This window comes from Cervus canadensis, chromosome 6 (genome assembly GCF_019320065.1).
Source record: "Cervus canadensis isolate Bull #8, Minnesota chromosome 6, ASM1932006v1, whole genome shotgun sequence".
NCBI classification, from domain to species: Eukaryota; Metazoa; Chordata; class Mammalia; order Artiodactyla; family Cervidae; genus Cervus; species Cervus canadensis.
The window spans coordinates 94,701,230-94,728,428 of NC_057391.1; the positions used below are offsets into that span (position 1 = coordinate 94,701,230).

At 48.9% G+C, this 27,199-nt stretch overlaps 1 protein-coding gene and 1 non-coding gene across 10 annotated transcripts in view; both read right to left on the reverse strand.

The window, feature by feature from the left end:
* Window positions 1–27,199, reverse strand: part of FOXN3 (forkhead box N3) — a 438,293-nt gene that overhangs the window by 154,699 nt on the left and 256,395 nt on the right. The gene's annotated exons all lie outside the window — the stretch shown is intronic.
* Window positions 11,805–11,876, reverse strand: TRNAW-CCA. Its single transcript has one exon. It is a non-coding gene; the product is annotated as a tRNA-Trp (tRNA).

Sequence of the window (27,199 nt, forward strand, 5' to 3'; positions counted from 1 at the left end):
CAAAACCCAAAACAGAAGCAATATTGTCACAAATTCAATAAAAGCTTTAAAAGTGGCCCACATTAAAAAAAAAAAAAATTAAGAGTGAATTTTATGTTATGTACATTTTGCCACAATTAAAAAATTTTTCATAAATGTTAACAACATGGAAATAAGGATACTTTTATTGAGTCCTTCATATTCTTACTGTTTGACCATTCTACACAAGTATGTATTAACTTCATAATCAGAGAATACCAAAAAGCTATTTTAATTCTGGAAAAAGATAAATACACTTCACAAAGATGGTATCCTTCTACTATCCTGGGCCAGTAACCCAAATAACTTGGGTTTCCGGGCTTTTAGTGTGATTGTTTTTAATAGTGTAGAAATTTCACTGTGGTCTCTTGTTTTCTCAGCTTCCTTGCATTTCTTATCTCGCCACCACCAAAACAGCTTAAAAGCCAACAACAGTCATTGTTCTGTGACTTATTAAAATGCCCAGGTGAATTCTATAAAAATGACTATTAAAAAAAAGGAAAGATGCTTTAAAAAAATTCCCCTTCCAGCTTTTTCTTGATTCATTTATTCAATAACTACTTCTTAAGCACTTAATAGATGCCTGACAATGCAGAGAGCCTTGGGGACACAGTGGTGGCCAGGCTGCACTCAGCTCCTGGCCTCCTGAGCTCAGACCTTAACTCGGGGGTGCAGACATGAGAGAGATGGTTGACAGGGCTCCAGGTGCTTCCACGCCAGGCTGTGCGTACACACACATGCATGCTTGTGTGAGCACACACACGCACATCCCAGGCTGTGCATACACACGCACGCACGCGTACATGCGGTCACTCATGCCGACTTTCACACTCAATGACACTGATGTTATTAGCTAACCTAGAATCTTCCCAGATGGCGCAAGTGGTAAAGAATCCGCCTGCAATGCAAGAAACACAAGAGACTCGGGTTCGATCCCTGGGTTGGAAAGATTCCCTGGAGAAAGAAACGGCAACCCACTCCAGTATTCTTGCCTGGAAACGTCCAGGGACAGAGGAGCCTGGTGGGCTACAGTCCATGGGGCAGCAACTGAGGACACCAGCTGCAATTTTCTGGGCTTCTGGGGAAACGTCACAGCCCCCACCAGATGTGGCTCTTTGACACCCCCGACCGTAACAGTTCAATTTGCTCAGCCTGAGATGTTGCCATAATATCAGACTGAAAGAACAGAAAATTCATTGTTGCTCACATGTGCAGCAAAAGTCATCTCTCCAGTACTCACGCCCCAGATGCCTAGCCATCCTGAATTATTTCCCCAAATGCACTTAACAGAAGTTCTTTGATGCCTGTTCCGTCCCATCCCCTGTCCACCTGGCTCATCCCAACAAGGATCTTTGCTGCCCAGGGTCCAGTCTCATTCGAGGACCCAAAGACCACCCAGCCTTCTCATCCCTTCCCCCACGTATTCCAAGACTCTTCATCCAAACACCTTTCTGATCTCAGTCACCTTGAGGCCCGTCTCCTGGCCATATTTCCATAATATCTGCTGAATACAATCTTTAGCATGAACATAAACTTAGAAAAACACAGAACTTAAAATAAGACCATCAGAATGGATGAAACCAGACAAGGAGTTGGTCAGCCAACCCCTTCGCTAACCCAAGACAGCAAGTCTCCTGGCAGTGAGCCCAGCTAGAGTCTGGTGTCCGGCGTCTCAGGCAGCCTCCCCTCCTCCTCATGTCCCCAGACTCCCGTCCCTGGCCCTGCGGTCATCACAGCACCATGAAGGACACAGGGGACAACAGCTGGTGCCGCCTCAAGGACACTCAAGGACAGAGGGGGCACGCGGTCCAGGCTTGGGGCCGGCTGAGAAGGCTCGGGGGCGGGGGCGGGGGTTGGATGTCACTTTGTCAGAACTACCTGCGTGGGCTGTGGCTGCGATCAGCGTGGAGGTCCCTCTCGAACATTCATGTCAACTTTGTGCTGATCCAGCCACACGCTCCCTGCTGGCCCTCTGAGGCTGGGAGCACCCATCAATCCAGATGGCTCAAGCCTTTGCAGCGTGGCCGGGCAGAGAGACAACGGTGCTAAGAGGGCCCGTGTGGATTAGGGGGCAGAGCATCTACTCCAGTGACTGTCTCCATCCCGGGAAAAAGGCAAAGCAAGCTGACCACAGTACTGCTGCCTGCACTTCTGGCAAGACCACAGATAAACACCTCGATGCAGACTGCCGCATCAAGAGCCAACATCCACCACACTTCCCCGTATCCACACCCACAGATGGGCCCGTCAACGGTGCTGCCTTGACCTCGTGTCTTGCTATGGCCAACAAGACATTAGGAAACAGGACACCAGCAGAGACTGAGAGGGCTTCCCAGGTAGTGCTAGTGGTCAAGAGTCTGCCTGCCAACACAGGAGACGCAAGAGACGTGGGTTCGATCTCTGGGTTCAGGAAGATCCCCTGGAGGAGGCAATGGCAGCCCACTCCAGTATTCTTTCCTGGAGAACCCCATGGACAGAGGAGCCTGGAGGGCTACAGTCCACAGGGTTCCAAAGAGTTGGACACGACTGAGCAACGAAACAGCAAGCAGCAGAGACTGAGAACGTGACTGCAAATTGCAGCAGTGGGCTTTCTCCTGTGGCTGGGAACCCTTCTGCCACGACGTGATCAGCCTGGAATAGCTTCCTCCAGGACGGGACTGCCCAAGGAGAGACGCCCCGCTGACCCCATCATCCCAGCTGAGGTCCAAATACACAAGATGGCCCAGCCACAACCACACGGAGCAGAGGGGACCCACCATGCTGACCGTAGCCTAAACTGCCAGCACCAGGACGACGGGCGAAGAGATGACTATTCCTGTGATTCACTCAGTCTAGCGTGTTTGTTATGCAGCAGAAGCTGAACGATACAAAGATCTCTACAATGCAACCTGCTTAGCAGACCATGGTTCCAAGACTGTGATGCAGATTCAAGAGGTAGCTTTACATGGTGACGCCTGTGGACGCCTAATACAAAGGAGAGCAGTAACAGCAATCCTAACGCCTTCTGCAATCCGGCCCCGAGCAGCGACTCAGGGAACCCCCGGGACAAAACTGCCCCCGTGCAAGTTTGCTGAGTAAATGAGCGCAGAGGGGGAAGCCAGTAAATGAGCGCAGGGGGGAGGGGGAGGGAGGGTTAGTTAAACCCAGACTCACGAGCCAACAACTGAGCGCAGGGGGGAGGGGGAGGGAGGGATAGTTAAACCCAGACTCATGAGCCAGTAAATGAGCGCAGGGGGGAGGGGGAGGGAGGGTTAGTTAAACCCAGACTCACGAGCCAACAAATGAGCGCAGGGGGGAGGGGGAGGGAGGGATAGTTAAACCCAGACTCACGAGCCAACAAATGAGCGCAGGGGGGAGGGGGAGGGAGGGATAGTTAAACCCAGACTCACGAGCCAACAACTGAGCACAGGAGGGAGGAGGGGCAGGGAGGGTTAGTTAAACCCAGACTCAACAGCGACTGACAGCAAGCCTTGGTACCAACTCAGTGATGCGAGACCTGGTGACGGCCTCAGTGCTCAGACCTCAGTCCTCAGTGCTCAGAAATCAGTGCTCAGTGCTCAGAAATCAATGCTCAGTCCTCAGACCTCAGTGCTCAGACCTCAGTCCTCAGTGCTCAGAAATCAGTGCTCAGACCTCAGTCCTCAGAACTCAGTCCTCAGTGCTCAGAACTCAGTCCTCAGAAATCAGTCCTAAGTGCTCAGAACTCAGTCCTCAGACCTCTGTTCTCAGAACTCAGTCCTAAGTGCTCAGAACTCAGTCCTCAGTGCTCAGACGTGTGCCAGGAGGCAAGGGCCCTGGGAGACTGGGTAGGCACTGACATCTATGTCCTCTCTCCCTATATTCCTTCTACCTCAGAGGGCCAGGAGGAAACCCAGACATCAGGAGAGGATCTTCCAGGAGCCGCGAGGCAGTAACTATATCCTCTTAAAGGCACATACCCTGTTAAGTAGCTCAAAATGTCACTCCAGAGAAAGGAAAACTTCCACGGGAGGTAGAGACTAAGGGTCCCGTAGGAAGACCTCACTGTTACGATTGCTTCTGGGAGGCGCACCCATCCTGACACTTCTGTGCCTGTCTCTGTGGGATCAGAAACAGTGGTAAGGCAAGAGTTTGGTCACTTTGCTTAAACACCTTGGTGTGTCTCTTTTCCCACCTGAGTCCTCTGCACAAAGTGTCACTATTTGCCCCATGTTCCTGTCATACTCTGTTTAATTGATTGTTGTTCAGTCGCTCAGTCGTGTCCGACTCTTTGCAACCCAAAGGACTGCAGCACGCCAGGCCTCCCTGTCCATCACCAACTCCCAGAGCTTACTCAAACTCATGTCCATCAAGTCAGTGATGCCATCCAACTGTCTCATCCTCTGTCACCCCCTTCTCCTCCTGCCCTCAGTCTTTCCCAGCATCAGGGTCTTTTCCAATGAGATTAGAACATCTTCTATCCCCCAAGCTTCTTTAGAGCACACACCAAGTTTTAACTAACCGTCCTTTCCTCCTCCCCTGCCTCCCATTCTCAGGGATTCGTTCCTTTATTCAGCAATTGATGTTAAGCATAGCCAGGCACACTGTCAGGGAATAGCTCCCAGGCCAGGGGCAGAAGGTCAAGAGATAATGATAAACACTAATCCCAGGACACAGAGTTACAGATGTGGAAAACAAACTCATGGTTACTGGGGTGAGGGGGAGCGAGAGATAGACTGCAGACTGCGGTTGGCATGAACACTGTATGTAAACAGGTAACTGATGAGGACTTAATGTACAGCACGGGGAACTCTACTCCAGTCTGTAATGCCCGACATGGGAACAGAACCTAAAGAAGAGGGGATGCATGCGTGTGTATAACCGACTCACTCCGCTGTGCATGGCATTGTAAACCAACTCAACTCTGACAAAAATTAAAACAGAAACCAAAAACCAAGCACAGCTAATAGTTATGGAAGCCGTCCACCCACCAGGCACTGCTCTAAGGATTTTACACATACGGTCATTTAAACCTGGACCAACCCATCTGCATGCTCATACACCGACAAGGACAGAATGCACGCACAGAGAGTGTGCACCCTGCCCGTGGCAGCAGCCAGGCGGCGGCAGAGCTGACGGCACAAATCTACACCCCAACCGCTTTGCCGCACCACCGCCCACGAAAGCACCCTGGAAGGCTGACCCGAGGCATTTGCGTTTTATTTCAATGGTGAAAGTAACATGGCTGGGGTTTAAGATGAAGGCTGGAGTGGAGATTAGAGACAGAAAGCCAGGCCAGGGGAGAGGCTTGCTAAGCCCAGGGAGGGGCAGACGCCCCAACCGCAGCAAGGGGGCGAGGGCTCTGGGAAGGCTGGATTCGATCGTGGTGTCTGAACCAAGGTCAGACCCGGAGATGATTCCGAGGTTCGTGACTCTGGATACTGGGCTGAAGGGAGGACCCTACCAAGACAGAAACATTCAAGAGGCAGAACAACAACAAAAGAGGCAGAACAGGTTTGGAAGGTATGTCAAGGGGCCCCAGTAAAAACAATTTACTCGAGCCAAGAAATAATGATCTCAAGCTGACACTAAAAGACGCCCCAAACCCTAGATATCCCCTAGGCTTGAGAACTCCCAGAGCTCAGCATATAGCATAAAAGCTCATGACTATGATTTATTTCAGCAAAGGATGCAAAGTGTACTCAGCAAAGAGAAAAGGCACGTGGGGAAAAGTCTTGGGGAAATCAGGCACAAGCTTGCAGGAGTCTTCTCCCAGGGGTGCCCAAAGTTTTTACTGGGGACCGCTCACATAGACACCCCCTGCCTGACTCCTACCAAAATTCCAAATTTCTTCCATCATCACACTGTTTATACAGTTTAGTATACATTATTGGTTTGTGGAAACCTCTCAAAATCTAAGTCTTCAGACACCAGCCAAGGTCGAGCCTTATAAGCGAGGCCTTCCTTTTTTCCTTCCTTCCTTCTTCTTCCTGCTGTACTGGGTCTTCGTTGCTGCCTCCAGGTTCTCTCTAGTTGTGGAGCTTACTTGTCCTGCGGCGTCTGGGATCTTAATTCTCTGACCTGGGATTGAACCCACGTCCCCTGCACTGGAAGACAGATCCTTAACCACTGGACCGCCAGGGAAGTCCGTAAGCAAGGCTTTCTAAGAAGAGGCCAGATAGGTTAAGTTTTTTCTGTTCAAAAGGACGACAAATATTTGAGATTTGTACAGGCAATGTTTTATTCAGACACTAGGGAATTCTTGAACAATGTTCAGATTATAAAGCTTACGCCAGCCCTCTCCTCAGACCTGAATGTAACACCCAAGACAAAGAGCAGACGCAGACCGCCGGGTGGGCGAGCAGGTCCCAAGGCTGCCTCCAGCCCCCTTACTGTCCAGCTGGGGCGCCGGATCGGAGACCACACTCTGCATTTCATTATCAAGGAAAGCAAACACGAGGTCGGCTGCAGAATCAGACACAATTAAAACTTTAATTAACTGAAACCCAGCTAGCCCCCATCGTCAAATAAAAACATTTGCAGGCGGAGGGGAAAGCAGAGGAGAGGGATTATTTCCCTTTGAAGGGAAAGGGGCAAGCCAGACGCTCCGGTCAGGGGTTCATTCAAAGCGATCACTTCCTGAGGCTTCTCCAGGGTGGACACACATTTTACATCAATAGTTACACGCAGAATGCTGAAGGGCAGACTGCCACGTCCTCCAAGGCATGAAGTATTTGTCTGGCATTTTCTAACTACTGGCAGAAAATAGATACACAGATAAGTTTTTAACAATGGAAATTCAAACACAAGGCATGGTAGTTAAGGTCTGTAACCAAGAGGCCCAGGTTTCCCACACTCTGCATAACTTGGGTTCTGGGGTGTGAAGAATCTCTCCAACGGTTCCTTCCACATCGCCCAGACACTGCTCCCCTCACTGGAGATGGGAAACTCTGTGACTGAGCTGATCCCCAATCATCATGCAAGAATCGGACCCAAGGGACTTCCCTGGAGGTCCGGTGGTTAAGAAGCAGGGGGCAAGGGGTCAATTCCTGGTCAGGGAACCAAGATCCTGCATGGTGCAGCCAAAAATTAAAATAAAATAACAAAGCATCCTTAAAAAAAAAAAAATGCCAGACCAGGTATTATCAGCAGGGGGACAAATCCCTCATGGGTCTCCCTGCTCACACCCAGTTCAGTTCAGTCGCTCAGTTGTGTCCAACTCTTTGCGACCCCACGGGCTGCAGCACACCAGGCCTCCCTGTCCATCACCAACTCCCAGAGTTTACTCAAACTCATGTCCATCGAGTCGGTGATGCCATCCAACCATCTCATCCTCTGTCATCCCCTCCTCCTCCCACCTTCACTCTTTCCCAGCATCACAGTCTTTTCTAAGGAGTCGTCAGCTCTTCGCATCAGGTGGCCAGAGTACTGGAGTTTCAGCTCACACCCAGGGGCGCAGGAAAGCCTGCTCCCCTAGTAACAAGGAGCTGCCTCACCTCAGTGAACATTCCAGGTGAAGCAGGAAGGCCGACGGTGTGGGGAGGAAGACGCTGACTAAGATTCAGGCGCCTGGGCCAAGAGCCATGCGAAACACACACCAGGATGCATCCGAGGCAAAAAGACTTTCAAGCATTAGGAGAACATCTGTGACAGCTATAAAACCCACCACGAGGGTGAGGAGCACTCTGGCTTCACTCCGTCCGAGTCCCAACCAAACCTGCCGAGTTCTAGGAATGACCTCACTCACAGGGGAGCTGGGACTGAGGTGCAAAGATCCTTCTTCTCCGAGTTCAAGACAGAGAAACTGCGTTCTGATCACACTACCCGCCCACTCCCCAGACTCTGGCTTCAAGACCCACAGGTCAAGTACAAGCTCGCTTTCAAGGGAAGCTGTCTCTGTATGCTCTCAATAGAACGGGCGTTCAGTTTTGTTCATTTGGAATGTTTTTAATTTAAATTAAATTTAATATAATTTAAAGCTGTATTTTAATTTTATATTACAATATAGTAATATATCTAAAAATTAGTATTTTTATTTCCATTCCTGACCTTAGCCAAAAAAGAAAAAGAAAAAACCAAGGAGCCCAGTAAGTACAAATATAGGTCACTGACTCCAGTATCTGAAGAACCCCAGGACATCGATCTACAACTCCAAAGCCTAAACTGGATTGTCTCGCTGCCTTGAAGAAAACCGATAAACTAGTTCCGGAACAAAAGTAAGGAGCTTTTAGCTCCTACCGTCTCACTGCAAAGCCTCTTACCCACTCCGACTCTCCTGGCCCCGAGACTGCGGCCTCTCGGGGTAATCTGGGGGCGACGCAACCAGGGTGGGAGCTGCCCCGCCTCCTGCCCCGCGCCACGGTGTGGGGGGCCGCGTGCCGGAGCTCGGGACCCGTGAGGGCTCAGCTCCTCCAGGGCTACTGCCAATAATCAGCAGGAAGCACTGTCTTTAAATCTCACAGCTTGAACGGTCAGGCCTCCCCGTGCCAGAGAAATACCGGATTCTAGAGAAGTGAGACTTGCTTCTCCCATAGAATTAGATGGCCCCATTCACCCCGAACACACAGGCATCAAACACCTACTCTGGGCCGGATGCTCAGTCTGAAGGTGGGGGGAGCCACGCGGTGCAAGACAGAGGTGGTCCCTTCCTCACATAACTTAGAGTCGACACACAGGGCTTTGCGTAAAAGCCGGGGAGACGGGGCTCAGGTCACTCGGGGACACAGTGCCCTGGTCTGCAGCGGGCGTGGAGGGAAGGAAGACAAATAAATACGGGGAACAATGCAGAGGCGTAGCAAAAGATGAAGAGTATTTGGTAAGGGTGAAGGGAGGGGCTAGGAAAGTTGTCAGGAGCCATGAATACAGAAAGCCTCTGGAAGGAGCTGTCAGGGGCAAGGAGGCAGCCAAGCAGGAGGCATCAGAAGCTCCCCCGCTTAGATAGTCACTCATCCACCCGTTCATCCACCCACCCACCCACCCATCAATCCATCCATCCATCCATGCATTCTTTCAATCATCCATTCATCCATCCATTCCTTCAATCATCCATCCATACATCCATTCATCCATCATTCCATCCATTCACTCACTCATCCATCCATCCATCCATCCATTCCTTCAATCATTCAACCATCCATCCATTCATCCATCCATCCATTCCTTCAATCATCCATTCATCCATCCATTCCTTCAATCATCCACCCACCCATCCACTCCTTCAATCATCCATCCATCCATCTGTCCATTAACTCATCCATCCATTCATTCATTCCTTGGCTCATTAAAAAATATGTATCTCATGCTGTTTGGGGGTGAGCACTGTTCCAGATCTTGAGGATATAGTGCGAATAAAACAAAGTCCAAGCTGTCAAGGGAACATGTATACAAATAAATGCATATAAGGCAGGTGAGAATAAGAGCTGAGGAGAAAAAGAAAGAAGGGCAACGGAATAGAGAATGGTGGCGTGGGCTGCATGCGTGGGTGTGTACCTGCACTATTTTTGATGGAGCGGCTAGGCAAAGCATCTTTCGGAAGGTGACATCTGAGTAAAGACCCGGAGGAGGAGAGACCAGACGCAATGACATCCACGGGCAGAAGGAAGGAGCTCAGGGGCTACAGAAGGGGCCGTTCCTGGCGGGGAGCACAGGCAGGCGTGGGGGAGGGCGGGGTGTGCAAACCCTGAACCGAAGCACCAGGGGTCAATGTGGCTGTCATTCACTCGAGCTGTGACCTTGGGTCCGCTTTAGAAACAGGCCAGGAGCACGGGGGCCGGGTGGGGCGCCCCTTCTAGCTCGCTCCCTCAGTTTCCTCACGGTGCCCTTGGCAGCTCCAGTGAAAGTGAAAGGCACTCAGTCGTGTCCGACTCTTTGCGACCCCATGGACTATACAGTCCAGGGAATTCTCCAGGCCAGAACACTGGGCTGGGTAGCCTTTCCTTTCTCCAGGGGGTCTTCCTGACCCAGGGATCCAACCCGGGTCTCCTGCATTGCAGGCGGATTCTTTACCAGCTGATCCACCAGGGAAGGCCCAAGAGGCAGCTTAACGTGCTTTTGCAACCTGCCGCCCACATCACAGAAACATCTGGTGGCAAGCCCTCAGCACATGCTGTGTGAGAGCATTCGAGACTAAAAAGACGGCAGAACGAAGCGTCTCCACCCAATCTCCAACTTGGCTGATCTCAGCAATATCCAAGTAACAACCCCAAAGTGAGCTGACCGATAGACAGCAAAGAAACCTGTGACGCTTTCTGTTTTTTCAGTTAGCTAAATCAGTTCCACTACAGAAGAGATGCTATTAGCACTTTCAGAGAGGTGGGGGACATTTCTCTCATTTCACAGAGAAAATGCTATCTATCCTTTTGAAACATTTATCACTAGCCAGGCTGCTAGGAGCATGAAGATAACCATAACCTTAACATAATGATTTGGTTTGAAACATCCAGAAAGTTTGAGAGAGAGAGAGAGAATATACGTACATACATACCCACATCTTTACCAGTTTAAGGCAAAGTAGTGGGGAAAATAAAGCTACAGCGCGATGAGTGGTAAGATAAAAAGAGAGTTACCTGTTGGGGAGAAAACATGGGAACATAGAGATTAGTAGCATTCAGTCCAGAGCGAAAAGCTACGTAACTTTTTCCTTTGATCTCTCAACCACAGGGAGGCACAGAGACCCACTACATGGGTCCCTGGAGGCCACACGAGGGTGGTCACGAGGCAAAGGGGACAGCAAGAACCCTCTGGCACCCAGGAGCCGACCGCCCAGCACCAGAGCTGCACGAAAGTCCAGGGGCAACCCTGAGTGGCTCAGACGCCAGCCCCACGTGTCTTAAATCCGAAAGTGCACATGAACCGTCATCGGTGCTGATTCTGACCTGGAAGGTCTGGGGTGATGTCCGAGAGCCTACGATTCTCATGAGCTCCCAGGAAATGGACAGGCCACTAGTCCCGAAGCAAGGCCCTGGAGCTTCACGTCCAATGCGCTAGTCACTCACCATGTGAGGGGTTTACATTCTCATTCAAATGAAATGAAACACTCAGCTCCTCAGTCAATCTGGCCACATCGCCAGCGCTCAACGCCACGCTTGGCTAGACTCTGTGCCTGGGGCAGCATGGATCAGAACCTTTCCATCATCACAGACGGTGGGGCTCCCTCCCACCGAGAACAAGTACTTCCTGCACTGGTGCGTTAGCCTCGAACTCAGCACCGTATCGAAGATTCCCTAAAGCACCAAGGGACGGAGGTGATGGGGGCCCTTGATCCCACCGGCCCCATTTCTGCACGAGTAAGAAGTAACCGTTCAGTACAGAGGAGGGTGGAGAAGATACGACGAGAAGGAAAAAGAATCGTAAACGGATATATATATTTCACATCTCATAACCTGCTCCATCGTCCATCACCCACCACCCACTCTGGATGGTGGGTGTCACTGGTCTAGCTTCACAGACCCAGGAACAGACAACAGAAGTTAATCAACCTTGCCGCATGCCAAGAGCGGCTCTATGCGCCTACCCCGCTCTGTCCTCGGGGAGGTGTGAGGTGCACTGGGCATTTCCTGTGCCTCGTGGGGACCAGGCTCAGCCCGGGCCCTGCCAAGTTAGGCCCCGGAGCTGCAATTCTTGAAGACAGGCGTGGTCATGTCAACACTGGAAAAGCGGCGCCATCCAAGACATTATTTGTGGAGACTTAGAGTCACAGAAAGAGAAGTCGCTCAGTCATGTCCTACTCTTTGCGACCCAATAGACTGTAGCCTACCAGGCTCCTCCATCCATGGGATTTTCCAGGCAAGAGTATTGGAGCGGGTTGCCATTTCCTTCTCCAGGACATCTTCCCAACCCAGGGATTGAACCCGGGTCTCCCGCATTGGAGGCAGACGCTTTACCATCTGAGCCACCAGGGAAGTCTGAGACAGTCACAGAGGCCCTCGGATCCAGAAAGCAATGATCAAAAGCAACACCAGTTAGTATTTATCTCATGCATCTTAACTCACCAACTATTTACCAAACACTTACCATGTACCAGGCAACACTGGTAAAGAGTGAACAAAACTCTGGGTCCCTGCCCTCCCAGAACCGACACCTTTTTCTATAGATGTTCTTGAAAGAAAAGGCCTGTCTTAACATGTACATATTCTATTAGTTCAGTTCAGTCACTCAGTCATGTCCAACTCTTGCGACCCCATGGACGGCAGCACGCCACACCTCCCTGTCCATCACCTACTCCTGGAGCTTGCTCAAACTCATATCCATTGAGTCGGTGATGCCATCCAGCCATCTCATCCTCTGTCGTCCCCTTCTCTTCCCACCTTCAATCTTTCCCAGCATCAGGGTCTTTTCCAGTAAGCCAGCTCTTCGAATCAAGTGGCCAAAGTATTAGATCTTCAGCTGCAGCATCAGTCCTTCCAATGAATATTCAAGATTGATTTCCTTTATGATTGACTGGTTGGATCTCCTTGCAGTCCAAGGGACTCTCAAGAGTCTTCTCTAACACCCCTGTTCAAAAGCATCAATTCTTTGGGGCTCAGCTTTCTTTATAGTCCCACTCTCACATCCATACATGACTACTGGAAAAACCATAGTTATGACTAAATGGACCTTTGCTGGCAAAGTAATGTCTCTGCTTTTTAATATGCTGTCTAGGTTGGTCATAGCTTTTCTTCCAAGGAGCAAGCATCTTTTAATTTCATGGCTGCAATCACCATCTGCAGTCATTTTGGACCCAAAGAAAATAAAGTCTGTCACTGTTTCCATTGTTTTCCCATCTATTTGCCATGAAGTGATGGGACTGGATGTCATGATCTTAGTTTTCTGAATGTTAAGCTTTAAGCCAACTTTTTCACTTTCCTCTTTCACTTTCATCAAGAGGCTTTTTAGTTCCTCTTCACTTTCTGCATATCTGGTGGTGGTGTCATCTACATATCTGAGGTTATTGATATTTCTCCCGGCAATCTTGATTCCAGCTTGGGCTTCCTCCAGCCCAGCGTTTCTCATGATGTACTCTGCATATAAGTTAAATAAGCAGGGTGACAATACACAGCTTTGACGTACTCCTTTTCCAATTTGGAACCAGTCTGTTGTTCCATGTCCAGTTCTAACTGTTGCTTCCTGACCTGCATACAGGTTTCTAAGAAGACAGGTCAGGCGGTCTGGTATTCCCATGTCTTTCAGAATTTTCCACAGTTTATTGTGATCCACACAGTCAAAGGTTTTAGCATAATCAATGAAGCAGAAGTAGATGTTTTTCTGGAATTCTCTTGCTTTTTTGATGGTCCAGTGGATGTTGGCAATTTGCTCTCTGGTTTCTCTGCCTTTTCTAAATCCAGTTTGAACATTTGGAAGTTCATGGTTCATGTATTGTTGAAGCCCGGCTTGGAGAATTTTGAGCATTACTTTATTAGTGTGTGAGATGAGGGCAATTGTGCGGTAGTTTGAACATTTTTTGGCACTGCCTTTCTCTGGGATTGGAATGAAAACGAACCTTTTCCAGTCCTGTGGCCACTGCTGAGTTTTCCAAATTTGCTGGCATGTTGAGTGCAGCACTTTCACAGCATCATCTTTTAAGATTCGAAATAGCTCAACTGAATTCTATCACCTCTACTAGCTTTGTTCGTAGTGATGCCTCCTAAGGCCCACTTGACTTCACATTCCAGGATGTCTGGCTCTAGGTGAGTGATCATACCATCATGGTTATCTGAGACGTGAAGATCTTTTCTGTACAGTTCTTCTGTGTATTCTCTTGCCACCTCTTCTTAATGTCTTCTGCTTCTGTTAGGTCCCTACCATTTCTGTCCTTTATTGTGCTCATCTTTGCATGAAATGTTCCCTTGGTATCTCTAATTTTCTTGAAGAGATCTCTAGTCTTTCCCATTCTATTGTTTTCCTCTATTTCTTTGCACTGATCACTGAGGAAGGCTTTCTTATCTCTCTGTGCTATTCTTTGGAACTCTGCATTCAAACAGGTATATCTCTCCTTTTCTCCTTTGCTTTTCGCTTCTCTTCTTTTCTCAGCTATTTGTAAGGCCTCCTCAGACAGCCATTTTGCCTTTTTGCAAAATGCCTCTTTTTCTTGGGGATGGATTTGATCCCTGCCTCCTGACAATGTTATCAACCTCCATCCATAGTTCTTCAGGCCCTCTGTCTATCAGATCTAATCCGTTGAATCTATTTCTCACTTTCACTGTATGATCGTAAGGGATTTGATTTAGGTCACACCTGAACAGTCCAGTGGTTTTCCCTACTTTCTTCAATTTAAGTCTGAATTTGGCAATAAGGAGTTCATGATCTGAGCCACAGTCAGCTCCCGGTCTTATTTTTGCTGACTGTATAGAGCTTCTTCATCTTTGGCTGCAAAGCATATAATCAATCTCATTTCAGTATTGACCATCTGGTGATGTCCATGTGTAGGGTCGTCTCTTGTGTTGTTGGAAGAGGATGTTTGCCATGACCAGTGCATTCTCTTCCCAAAACTCTGTTAGCCTTTGCCCTGCTTCATATTGTACTCCAAGGCCAAACTTGCCTGTTACTCCAGGTATCTCTTGACTTCCTACTTTTGCATTCCAGTCCCCTATGACGAAAAGGACATCTTTTTGGGTGCTACTTCTAGAAGGTCTTGTAGGTCCTCATAGAACCGTTCAAGTTCAGCATTAGTGGTTGGGGCACAGACCTGGATTACTGTGATATTGAATGATACTGAATATTCACTGATTCTACAATTGCAATGTTCACTTTTGCCATCTCCTGTTTGACCACTTCCAATTTACCTTGATTCATGGACCTAACATTCCAGGATCCTATGCAATACTGTTTTTTACGACACTGGACTTCACTTCCATCACCAGTCACATCCACCACCGGGCACTGTTTCGCTGTGGTTCAGCCTCTTCCTTCCTTCTGGAGCTATTTCTCCACTCTTGTCCAGTAGCATATGGCGCACCTACCTACCTGGGGCGATCATCTTTCAGCGTCATCTCCTTTTGCCTTTTCCTATTACTTTGTCTGCACCCTCTCAGCGTCTCTGGCAGGTATGGGGTTTCAGTCTAAATACGGTTTTGCCCTCCCACCGTCTTGCTGGGGCTTCTCCGTTGCCTTTGGACGTGGGCTGTCTTTTCTTGGTCGCAGCCAGCAGTCTCCTGCTGATGGCTGTTCAGTGGTTAGTTGCAACTTTGGAGTTCTCGCCGGAGCAGATGAGCACACGTCCTTCCACTCCGCCATCTTGTTTCTGAGCATTCCCTAATTTCAACTCTCAATTCCTAAGAAAATGCTAAAGAATGAGGAATGAATAAGACCCATGCATATGTTTAATCTCAGGAGTGACACAGCCTTTCATTTGTTTATTTACAGTTAGCTTTCTGGCTCTGCTGGGTCCCCGCTGCTGTGCAGGCTTTCTCGAGCTACAGCGCGCGGGGGCTACTCTCTAGCTGCGGTTTTGGGGTTCACACTGCAGCGGCTTCTCCTGTTGCCGAGCACAGGCTCTCGGGCGTGTCAGCTGCGGGAGTTGGGGCCTGTGGGCTCAGCGGTTGCAGTTCCCCGGGCTCAGGCACAGGCGGCAGTTGTGGCTGATGGGCTCAGCGGCTCGGGGCCACGCGGGCTCTTCCCGGACCAGGGAACGAACCCGCATCTCCTGCGCTGGCAGGCGGATTCCTCACCACTGGGCCACCAGGGAAGCCCAGCACACCTTTTAACTTTGCTGCACGGACCACCCTAAGAAGGACAGTAACTAAACTGAACACTGGCCAGGCTCACTTCCCCATCCACGACCCTCTCGAGCAGCCGGAAAAGTCACCCCGAGTGGCACATACACTTGCAGGCACGCTGGACGTGACTCAAAAGTAATGAATTTTCTGATAGAAAATTGATCTCTCTGGTTCCCACAACGCAGGTTCTATCGAGAGAGCAAACAAACAGGGCTGTAATAATTAACTGAAAAGAAAGGAGCTAATTAAATTTTTATACTAGTGTACATAATGGCCAGAAATAGTAAACACTGATTAAAAAAAAAAACAAGATTCAGAGCTGTAACACAGCTGAGCTCTCTGTCTCCGCACAAAACCAGGAGCCACCAATCGCTCTTCAGTAGGGACACACAGCTTCAACTTATTTTCTAACCCAAGTAAATGCATAAAGCAGAAAGACTTCAGAGAACGGTGACATGTTTAAGCACTTACCATTTGGTCCAGTTCTACCAACTATTTATGGACTGCTTCCCAGCTCCTGACACTGTGATCTGCCCATTCATTCCACCTACGCTCACCAGTGTCTAATGCACACACAGCCCGCCCTGGGCTGCAGGGTCTTTCCAGGTGGTTAAATACAATCAAGCGTCTGGAAGACGATTACAGTCTTTTAAGAGAAATCACACAAGTACACACAAGTACACAAGGACCACAGTTCAGTTCAGTTCAGTTCAGTTGCTCAGTCGTGTCCGAGTCTCCACGACCCCACGAACCGCAGCAAGCCAGGCCTCCCTGTCCATCACAAACTCCCGGAGTTTACTCAAACTCATGCCCATCGAGTCGGTGATGCCATCCAGCCATCTCATCCTCTGTCATCCCCTTCTCCTCCTGCCCCAGATCCCTCCCAGTATCAGGGTCTTTTCCAATGAGTCAACTCTTCTCATCAGGTGGCCAAAGTATTGGAGTTTCAGCTTCAGCATCAGTCCTTCCAATGAATACCCAGGGCTGATCTCTTTAGGATAGACTGGTTGGATCTCCTTATAGTCCAAGGGACTCTCAAGAGTCTTCTCCAACACCACAGTTCAAAAGTATCAATTCTTCAGCACTCAGCTTTCTTCACAGTCCAACTCTCACATCCATACATGACCACTGGAAAAACCATAGCCTTGACCAGATGGAACTTTGCTGGCAAAGTAATGTCTCTGCTTTTTAATATGCTGTCTAGATTGGTCATAACTTTCCTTCCGAGGAGTAAGCGTCTTTTAATTTCATGGCTGCAGTCACCATCTGCAGTCATTTTAGAGCCCCCCCCAAAGTAAAATCTGACACTGTTTCCACTGTCTCCCCATCTATTTCCCATGAGGGGATGGGACCAGATGCCATGATCTTAGTTTTCTGAATGTTAAGCTTTAAGCCAACTTTTTCACTCTCCTCTTTCACTTTCATCAAGAGGCCTTTTAGTTCCTCTTCACTTTCTGCATATCTGGTGGTGGTGTCATCTGCATATCTGAGGTTATTGATATTTCTCCCAGCAATCTTGATTCCAGCTTGTGCTTCATCCAGCTCAGCATTTCTCATGATGTACTCTGCATATAATTTAAATAAGCAGGGTGACAATATACAGCCTTGACGTACTCCTTTTCCTATTTGGAACCAGTCTGTTGTTCCACGTCCAGTTCTAACTGTTGCTTCCTGACCTGCATACATGTTTCTCAAGAGGCAGGTCAGGTGGTCTGGTATTCCCATCTCCTTCAGAATTTTCCACAGTTTATTGTGATCCACACAGTCGAAGGCTTTGGCGTAATCAGAAAGTGCTGCACTCAGTATGCCAGCAAATTTGGAAAACTCAGCAGTGGCCACAGGAGTGGAAAAGGTCCGTTTTTATTCCAATCCCTAGGAAAGGCAATCCCAAAGAATGCTCAAACTACCGCACAATTGCACTCATCTCACACGCTAGTAAAGTAATGCTCAAAATTCTCCAAGCCAGGCTTCAGCAATACGTGAACCGAGAACTTCCAGATGTTCAAGCTGGTTTTAGAAAAGGCAGAGGAACCAGAGATCAAATTGTCAATATCTGCTGGATCATCAAAAAAGCAAGAGAGTTCCAGAAAAACATCTATTTCTGCTTTATTGACTACACAAGGACCACACTATAACGCAGTATCTGCCAAGTGTCATCCAGGTGATCTAGGATATTTATTCTGATGTGTGATAAGAGTTCAAAATGTGGTTTCTTGGAGAAAGTGAGATTTTACCTGCAAGACTACAACTGAAAGGTACATATGCAGAGTTGTTCTGGAGAAAGAAAAGGATGCTCTGAATATTTCTCTCCCGTTACATATGCCGAGAGATATTATCCTTGACTGGGTATCCCTTGCTGGGAGCTTGGCTACAGTACCTTTGAGCGGACCAACCCTGGAATGCTGGAGATGAAGCTTATACGAACTAGAAATGACAGGTGTGGAGACAAGGCTTAAACTGGACAGGAAATGTATCAACAGCTTCAGATGCATGGGTACCCGGCATCTAGGCACTCCCCCGCCCTCCTCCAAAAACACCCTGTGGAAAGAAGCCTTCTGAAATTGGTGGGTCTGTTTAGAGATAGCATCTTGCCTATGGAGCTTCAAGGCAAGACTTGTGTCTTGATCTTTCGGACTTCTGGTTTACCCCTTGTGTGGTGCCTCTAATGCTGAAAGGCCTCTGAGCTCACCAGACTAGTGCAAGTCTCCCCACCAGGCGCAAGTGAGCAGGGAACCCATTGTAAAAACACACAATAGAGCCTCCTCACAAAGGCTGGCTGATCGCGAGGGTTCTAGCTCTAAAACATAAGAGTATTTAATAATTCTAATACAACTATTACTATAATAAGCATGGACTGCTGGAGTCAGAATGAACCTCAGAGATGATCCAGCCTATATACATCACTTTACAAATCCAGGAAATGAGAACCAGAAAGAGGAAGTGACTTGGGAAAGGGTGCATAGACCACCGTCAACATTTTTAAAAAAGCCAGGTCTCCAGACTCCCAGAACAGCGCTCTTGCAGAGTACATTCTCGTACCTTCCAAAATAATCATCACCACTGTTCTCCAGACTTGGGAGGAGCTTCAAAACAGGCAGGAAGCTTAAACCGTTGCACTTCACACAGGTCACAGAAGGCAATTCTCATGTTGCGGTAGACTGAGGGTAAGTCCACCTTTCAGACTAGAGGGTGGCAGGAAAGCAGCGTAGTCATCAGAGCGTCATGAGAAACTTGCAGAAAGTGTGGCCTGGGGGAGCTCCAGGAGCAGTGGGTGACTGATTAACGCAACATCCCAGCTCACCCAGCCCAGGGCGAGGAAATGGATGTTTTGCTTTATGAAAGATGGAAACTGGGAATCCATCTGGGCTCTGGAACAGGGAAAGAAACCTTGAGGAATTCCACGGTCCCAAACAACCACCCCCGGAGGTGAGTTCAGCAGATGAACTGGCCACATCAGGGCCGTTTAACGAGAAGAAGGGCAGGTCTCATCCTCCACTTAGACATGGAGGGAGAAAGACAAGGACAGGGAGTAACTCACGTGCTCACACTGCTCGGCCGCGCGACTGGCAGAGGCAGGTACGACTCAGTCCCCGGCTCAGTCAGCCACTCGGTCGTGTCCGAGTCTTTGCAACCCCACGGACTGCAGCACGCCCAGCCTCCCTGTCCATCACCAACTCCCGGAGCTTGCTCAAACTCAGTCTGCAAATCATAACCAAATACCCACCACAGTGCAAGCCTGTGACGTGGGTAATGGATTCAGCTGAGCCCACTGCTAACCAGACACCAATGCTCGGTATGAATGTCTCAATTGGTGACCCTGGTCACAGACTTTAGAGACTGGAGTTCTGTGTGAACAAGGTAGAACTCTAACAACAACAACAAAACCCAAGCCCTTTCCTATGATTTCCAGAATAACAACTGATGAAGTTCTCAAGGCCTAAAACTCAGAACACAGCAGAACCCTGGCTGCAAACGGCTCTCAGCCAGGGGCCATCTGGACCCCCAGGGGACAGAGGACAATCTCTGGAGACACTTCTGATCATCACAAGTTTGAGGAGCGGGGTTGGTACTGGCAGCTAGCGGGTGGCGGGGAGGGATGTGGCAAATCGTCCTACAACGCACACAACCCCTCACAACCGAGAATTCTCTCGCCCCAAACATCAACAGGGTCAAGGCAGAGAAACCCTGCATTTGATCTCAAGTCACAAGGCTGTGCTGAGTTTTGAGGTTAATGTCATGATGTATTTATTCCTCCAATTCAGGGAGATTCTATCAGCCTCACTCATGACAAATTTCAGGTGACATGATAAACTACAGGGACTTCTCTCGTTGTCCAGGAGCTAAGATTCTGCACTCTCAATGCACGGGCCTGGGTTCGATCTTTGGTCACGGAACCAGATTCCACGTGCTGCAAGTAGGACCCGGTGCAGCCAAATAAACGTGAAAAAAGTATTAATAAACTATTTCTGAAGTACCTCCTTAGCTCCCAGTAAACCAAGTTAAGTACCTTCACCAGCTAAACGCAGAGGCATTTTCTCCCGGTCTCCCTTCTTGTGGACGCTTACTCAAGGGCCGCAGAGCTTCTGACAGGGTCTCAGAGGGCACAGGCCTGCTGACCGTCAACATCGGTGGCAGGACAGGAAGCAAAGGGTGCCTGCCTGCCAGGAAGAAACCACCCACGTCTCCGGGAACAGAGCCGATGGGTGACTCCCGTGTCCCGCGACTTTTACGGGCGGAAGTCAGCCCGCACTGGGCGCTGCAGAAACCTTCTTGGCTCCGAGAAAGAATCATGCACCCACTGTCCATCCGGCCATCCCTGCTCTCTTTCCCCTTCACCCCGAGGCTTCTGATTCTCATCCCGAAACGTGTGAAGCCAGAGCGAGAATGGAGGTGGTGGGCACCCTGCCGGCGGCTGGTGGGCGTCTGCAGCAAGGCTGCTGGGCTTGTAAGGAGGAGAGAAGACGGCAGGAGAACGGGCCGTGTGTCAGGGGCTGAGGCTAAAGACCACCTGATGAGAGGGGAGAAGCCGAGAGGAGAACCATAAAACACGTCTCTGCTCGGCCTTCCAAACCTGAATTGCGGGTTTATCCAAACGCAGCAGGTGGAAAACTGGAGCTGTTAGCACAGAGAAGGTCTACAGAGCGGGGCTCTCGGCCGTAAAACGCAGCACCTGGGAAATGCTGGCAGTCATCACCTGCCGGAGCTCTCGCATCAAGACCACATGTGGACACTCTGCTCCAGGGATCCTACGTGCAGGAAGCCTGCCCGGGTGGCCTGAGACTCCTCAGAACCCAGGCCTGCGAGGGGAGGGCCCAAGGCAAGAATAGACGTCAGAGAGCAAGACAAGGTCTGTGCAAAAGGCACACTCGCTGCTCGGCTTCCCAGGTGGCGCTGGAGGTAAAGAACCCGCCTGCCAATGATGCGGGTCCCATCCCTGGGTCAAGAAGACCCCCTGGAGGAGGGCACAGCAACCCATTCCAGTCTTCTTGCCTGGAGAATCCCAAGGACAGAGGAGCCTGGCGGGCCACAGTCCATGGGGACAGACAGAGTTGGACATGACTGAAGCAACTTGGCACGCACACATCATTATTACTACTTTGTGGCTGGATTCTCTTCATTGATTATGGCGATAACACACAAGTAACAGAGTGCACCACGGTAACCGTTTCTAGGTGTACAATTCACGCAGAGAGCACATTCCCATAGTCGTGCAACCATCACCACCATTTCCAGAAGCTTTTCCTCATTCCAAACAGAAACTCTGCACCCAGACTAGTTTACTATCATACCTTCTGGCTAATCCCCTCATCTCAGGCCCGGGGAACTGATGCGGAACGCTCAGCTTCTCTATACACTGGTGCCAAATAGAATCTTGGAGAGAGCTGTGGGTGAGGGAGGATAGAGTAGGCTTCCCTGGCGGCTCGGCTGGTAAAGAATCCGCCTGCAGTGGGGGAGACCTGGGTTTGAACCCTGGGTTGGGAAGATCCCCTTGAGAAGGGAACGGCTACCCACTCCAGTGTTCTGGCCTGGAGAACTCCATGGACTGTATGATCCATGCGGTCGCAAAGAGTCCGACACGACCGAGCAACTTTCACTAGCTTTATTACTTTGCCAGGCAAAGGGGGCCACAACAGGCTAACGCCCTCAAAAGCGTGTGTCCCAACTTGCAGAGGAGAGTGAGAAGTTTTACGGTGATGGTTCAAAGAGGGCGTGGGCAGCTCATGGACATTCTGCTGACGGGCTGGTGGTGAGGGTGAGTAGGAGTCAGTACCATGGACCCTCAGGTCCGACTGGTCTGGGGTCTACATGCTTGTGGGCGGCCCACCACTGTCAATCATTAACTCCTCCCACCTGGAGAGGGTTGCAGCATGGGCAAAACAGCTCAGAGATAGTGTGTGTGTGTGTGTCTGTGTGTGTGTCTGTGTGTGTGTGTGCTCAGAGGTACTGATGTGTGTGTCTGTGTGTGTCTGTGTGTCTCTGTGTGTGTGTCTGTGTGTCTGTGTCTGTGTGTCTATGTGTGTCTGTGTGTCTCTGTATGTGTGTCCACTGACGGGGAAGCCTGGCCCCAAGGCTGCCCTTGACTGTGTCTCCCCCCAGTCCCACGCCCTCTCCCGTGCCTAACTAACAGCAGCTCGAATCTGCGCACTGGAGCCCAGGGAAGGTCATGGAGGAAGGCAGGCCGTTTCCTGCAATCAGAGGAGAGGGGCAGAGAAAGGCCTTGTGCCCAGGAGCCCCACAGGGCCCTGCTTGGTATCAGAACCCCTCAGCTACTCTCCGTCTCTACGAGTTCACCTACTCTGGGGACCTCCTGTAGGTGGCATCATATCTGTCCTTTGCGGTCTGGCTTCTCTCTCTTAATGTAATGTCCTCAAGGCTCACCCATGTTGCAGCACGTATCAGAACATCACTCCTCTTAAGGGCCAAATTATACTTCACTGTACACACAACCTTTACTGTGTTCATCCCTGCGTCTCTGAAGGACATTCAGGTTGTTTCCACCAGTGATTCTTTTAAACAGGATGATTTACAGATTTGGGGGAGCACTGGTGTAGGAGAAAGAGGAAGATGAGAATTCTGTCTGCCACCAACTCGCCACGTGCTCTTGAGGCCCACACAGATGTCAGTGTTTTCACTTATGAAACGCAGGAACTGAATTAGACCCGTGATCTCCAAAATATTTTTGGAGATCAGCTACAGTAAGAAACAGACTTTTCACTATGACTAAGTTCACACAAACCCACATACATACTGAAACAAAAGTTTCACAGGATAACATTTACTCTATGTGCAACCCATTCTGCTATTTCTAATTTACTCTATTCCATTATTTTTCATTAAAAAAAGAAAGAAAGAATGGTTGTAAGCCCCTACATTGATTTCAAAACCCATTAGCAAGTGGCAACTCATGCTTTGAAACACTCTTATTTTAGATTACTTTTTGCCAAATTGGTTTCCTTGGAATATGTTGGTATGTGTGCTCCCCCCTAAAAAAGTGTCTGTTTAATAAAGCATGGGGAACATCTGAACCAGCTCACAACAAAAGTTATAATGAGCTACATTTCCCAAAATCTATTGACCATGGAAAACCCCACACATATGCAAAAGGGAAGTCCTAACATCCCTGGATCCTGTTCACTGGAGGATCCCTTTGGGGAAACCAAACGGGGCGATTTTAGGTTCTTTTCTGCCCCAACTTTCTATGACTAGGACAGCAATTCTCAGCACGATCTTCCTGTTGCGTGTTTCTTAGCGGGCAAACATCCCCACAGTAGTAGTATACCTGACTAACCAGAGTCATGTCATTCTTATATTCACATAAACATTTTAGAGGAAATAATTATTTTTGAGAGAAGTTTCATATTCAAAGCAAATGGTAAAAAGTCGCCCCAATACACACAGCTCCCCCCACCATCAAGATCCAAAACAATGTTTTAAAATTTCCTCTAGTGACACAGAGATAGAAACTGACGTTTGGACACAGGGGCATGGGAGCAGAGGGTGGGACAAAGGGGAATGGCCCTGACCATACACCCCAGGGGTAGAGCCGTCGCGGGCGGCGTTTGCAGGGCACAGCGCAGGGACTCAGCTCACCGCCCCGGGCTAACCTAGCAGGTGGGAGGCAGGCTCGGGAGGAAAGGGGCCGATGCGCCCACGGCCGGCTGACTCTGCTGAATGGCAGAAACGAACACCACGCGGTAAAAGCCACTACCCTCCAAGCTGCAAAAATTAAAACAGAATTTCCTCTAGTGATTCTGACACCCCATCCTTTGTTCCCTTAACGCTGATCCAGAGACGTCACAAGTCAGAATGACCAGCAGAGTCTCACCGGTTCCTATAACCTGAGCCTCGCCTGTAGCAACTATACGCTTTCACAGCACTACTTGCAGCGTTATTTACAGTTTAATTTGCATATATGTGGCCCAACCAGAATTAGCCAGGTATTTTCGGAAGAATCTTCACTTCCTTATTCCCTAATGCAATGAAGTTAACTCTGCGTCTTTAATCCATTTTATGACTTCAATGTCAAATAAAGGATGCTAATTATATTTATTTCACTTGATTTCACAAATATTTACTCAGTTCATGCATACTGGAGCTGGAGGTTCGGGTCAATGATTACAGAGCTTTTTTTTTTTTTTTTAAAGACTGTCATCAAAATATATTGCTTTAACAATGACCAAAAAAACCATACTAAACCCCAAAAGGTGGCAAGCTATTTTCAGTTCTCCCTACAAACATATCTTTTTAAAAGACTGCACGTAGAACATGATTAGAAAGATGGTGTGGCCATTTATTTCCAAAGATGACAGAGTATTTAAGCAGGCTTAGAGGAAAAAAACAAAAGCAAACGCTGGTTATCTCTGAGAGTCTGTGAACAAGGCAAGTCCTTCAATATTGAGAACTTGGAATTTCTTTCTTCTTGGTAAACAGTCAGTAAAAATATATCTCCAAAAACATAAAACTCAAATCAGGTTTGAGAAAATACTGTACGACTCTCCCCCCCGCCCATGTTTACATTTACTTTTCAGTTCTGTCTGAAACAAAGGCGACCCTTATACAAGTGCGCATGCGCGCACGCACACACGCACGCCGTCCGTCACGCACGGCCTCCGTCGCGCACGCCAGGCAGCCGCTCTCTGCCTCCTCCCCACCCCGCTCCCCACCAAGCCTGGGGCCTCCCTCCCGCTGCCCTGGGTCCCTGCTCCCGCGCTCCGTGTCAGGCCTTCCCCTCCAGGACGCCCTCTCCTGGAGGGGCTCCCGGCGGCTCTCACGCCCCGGGCACCCGCCTCCTTACGCCAGGAAACCGAACGTGCCTTTTAAGAAGCGCTGTGCCGGTCTCCCCACCAGGCCCACCCCCCTGACTCTCAGACACTGGAGCCCGTTTCTTCAGACAGCCGTGAGCACACGGTGCCAAGGGAAGGTGGGCAGACGTCCGGCTAAGGAGTCAGAAAAGGGAGCCGGCAGGCTCCGGTCTCAGCCCCGCCACCGGGGAGCTGGCTGGCCAGCCACATGCAGGCACAGGACTGCCTGCGTCTCCCCAGTCCTCTAAAATGGAAACAGGGATAACTTCAAAGACTTAAGACAGACTGCACGTATGATGTCTGTTACACTAAGCCCGGTGCCTAGTAGGTCTTCAATAAATGTTGGGTTTTCTGCTTCCCATCCAAAAGCCAGAATGGTTTAGGATTCAATGCAGGAGCGACAAACAAATGTTAAGTTCTTTATACTGGCCTACTTCATTCTACTATGCTTCACTTTATTGCACTTTGCAAATAACTGCATCTTCTTTTTACAGATTGAAGGCTTGTGGCAACCCTGCATTGAGCAAGTCGGTGCTACTTTTTCAAAAACATTTGTTCATTTTGTGTCTCTATATCACATTTTGGTATTTCTCACCATATTTCAAACTTTCTTATGATTATTATTTCTGTCATCTTTGATGCTAATACTATGACTCACTCGGACTCAGATAAAAGTATTTTTAATCAAAGTACTTTTAAGCTGAGGTACATTATGTTTTTAGAAATCATGCTATTGCACATTTGATTCAGTTCAGTTCAGTCGCTCAGTTGTGTCCAACACTTTGCGACCCCATGAACTGCAGCACACCAGGCCTCCCTGTCCATCACCAACTCCCGGAGTTTACTCAAACCCGGTGTCCATTGAGTCGGTGATGCCATCCAGCCATCTCATCCTCTGTTGTCTCCTTCTCCTGCCCTCAATCTTTCTCAGCATCAGGGTCTTTTCAAACGAGTCAGTTCTTTGCATCAGGTGGCCAAAGTATTGGCATTTTAGCTTCAGCATCAGTCCTTCTGATGAATATTCAGGACTGACTTTCTTTAGGATGGACTGGTTGGATCTCCTTGCAGTCCAAGGGACTCTCAAGAGTCTTCTCCAACACCACAGTTCAAAAGCATCAATTCTTTGGTGCTCAGCTTTCTTCACAGTCCAACTCTCACATCCAACCATAGCCTTGACTAGACGGACCTTTGTTGGCAAAGTAATGTCTCTGCTTTTTAATATGCTATCTAGGTTGGTCATAACTTTCCTTCCAAGGAGTAAGTGTCTTTTAATTTCATGGCTGCATTCACCATCTGCAGTGATTTTGGAGCCCCAGAAAATAAAGTCAGCCACTGTTTCCACTGTTTCCCCTCTATTTGCCATGAAGTGATGGGACCGGATGCCATGATCTTAGTTTTCTGAATGTTGAGCTCTAAGCCAACTTTTTCACTCTCCTCTTTCACTTTCATCAAGAGGCTCTTTAGTAATTCACTTTCTGCCATAAGGGTGGTGTCATCTGCCGCTGGATCATTGAAAAAGCAAGAGTTGCAGAAAAACATCTACTTCTGCTTTATTGACTAGGCCAAAGCCTTTGACTGTGTGGATCACAATAAACTGTGGAAAATTCTGAAAGAGTTGGGACTACCAGACCACCTGACCTGCCTCCTAAGAAATCTGTATGCAGGTCAAGAAGCAAAAGTTAGAACTGGACATGGAACAACAGACTGGTTCCCAATAGGAAAAGGAGTACGTCAAGGCTGTATATTGTCACCCTGCTTATTTAACTTATATGCAGAGTACATCATGAGAAAAGCTGGGCTGGAGGAAGTACAAGCTGGAATCAAGACTGCTGGGAGAAATATCAATAACCTCAGACACGCAGATGACACCACCCTTAAGGCACACTTGACAGAATTCAGTAAGCTGTAAATCTCACTTTTATGTGCACTGGGAAACCAAGAAATTCCCACGACTCTTTACCGCACGTCTCCCTTTATTACAGTGGTCTGGAACCAAATACACTGTATCTCCAAGGTCTGCCTGTAATCCGATAGCGCTAAAGAGCTTACATTCATTACATAGTTCATTTGGTAGAATTCTGGAATATGAGGTGGAAAGAGATTTTTGATTCACTCTGCATCAGACAGTTTTATTAGAGAAATTCAGGTTGGTTTATCTATAACTTCGACTTCAACAACAGTAACGACAGACTGTTTCCGCATCTAAGAGGGAAGGGTAAGAGGGGGGTC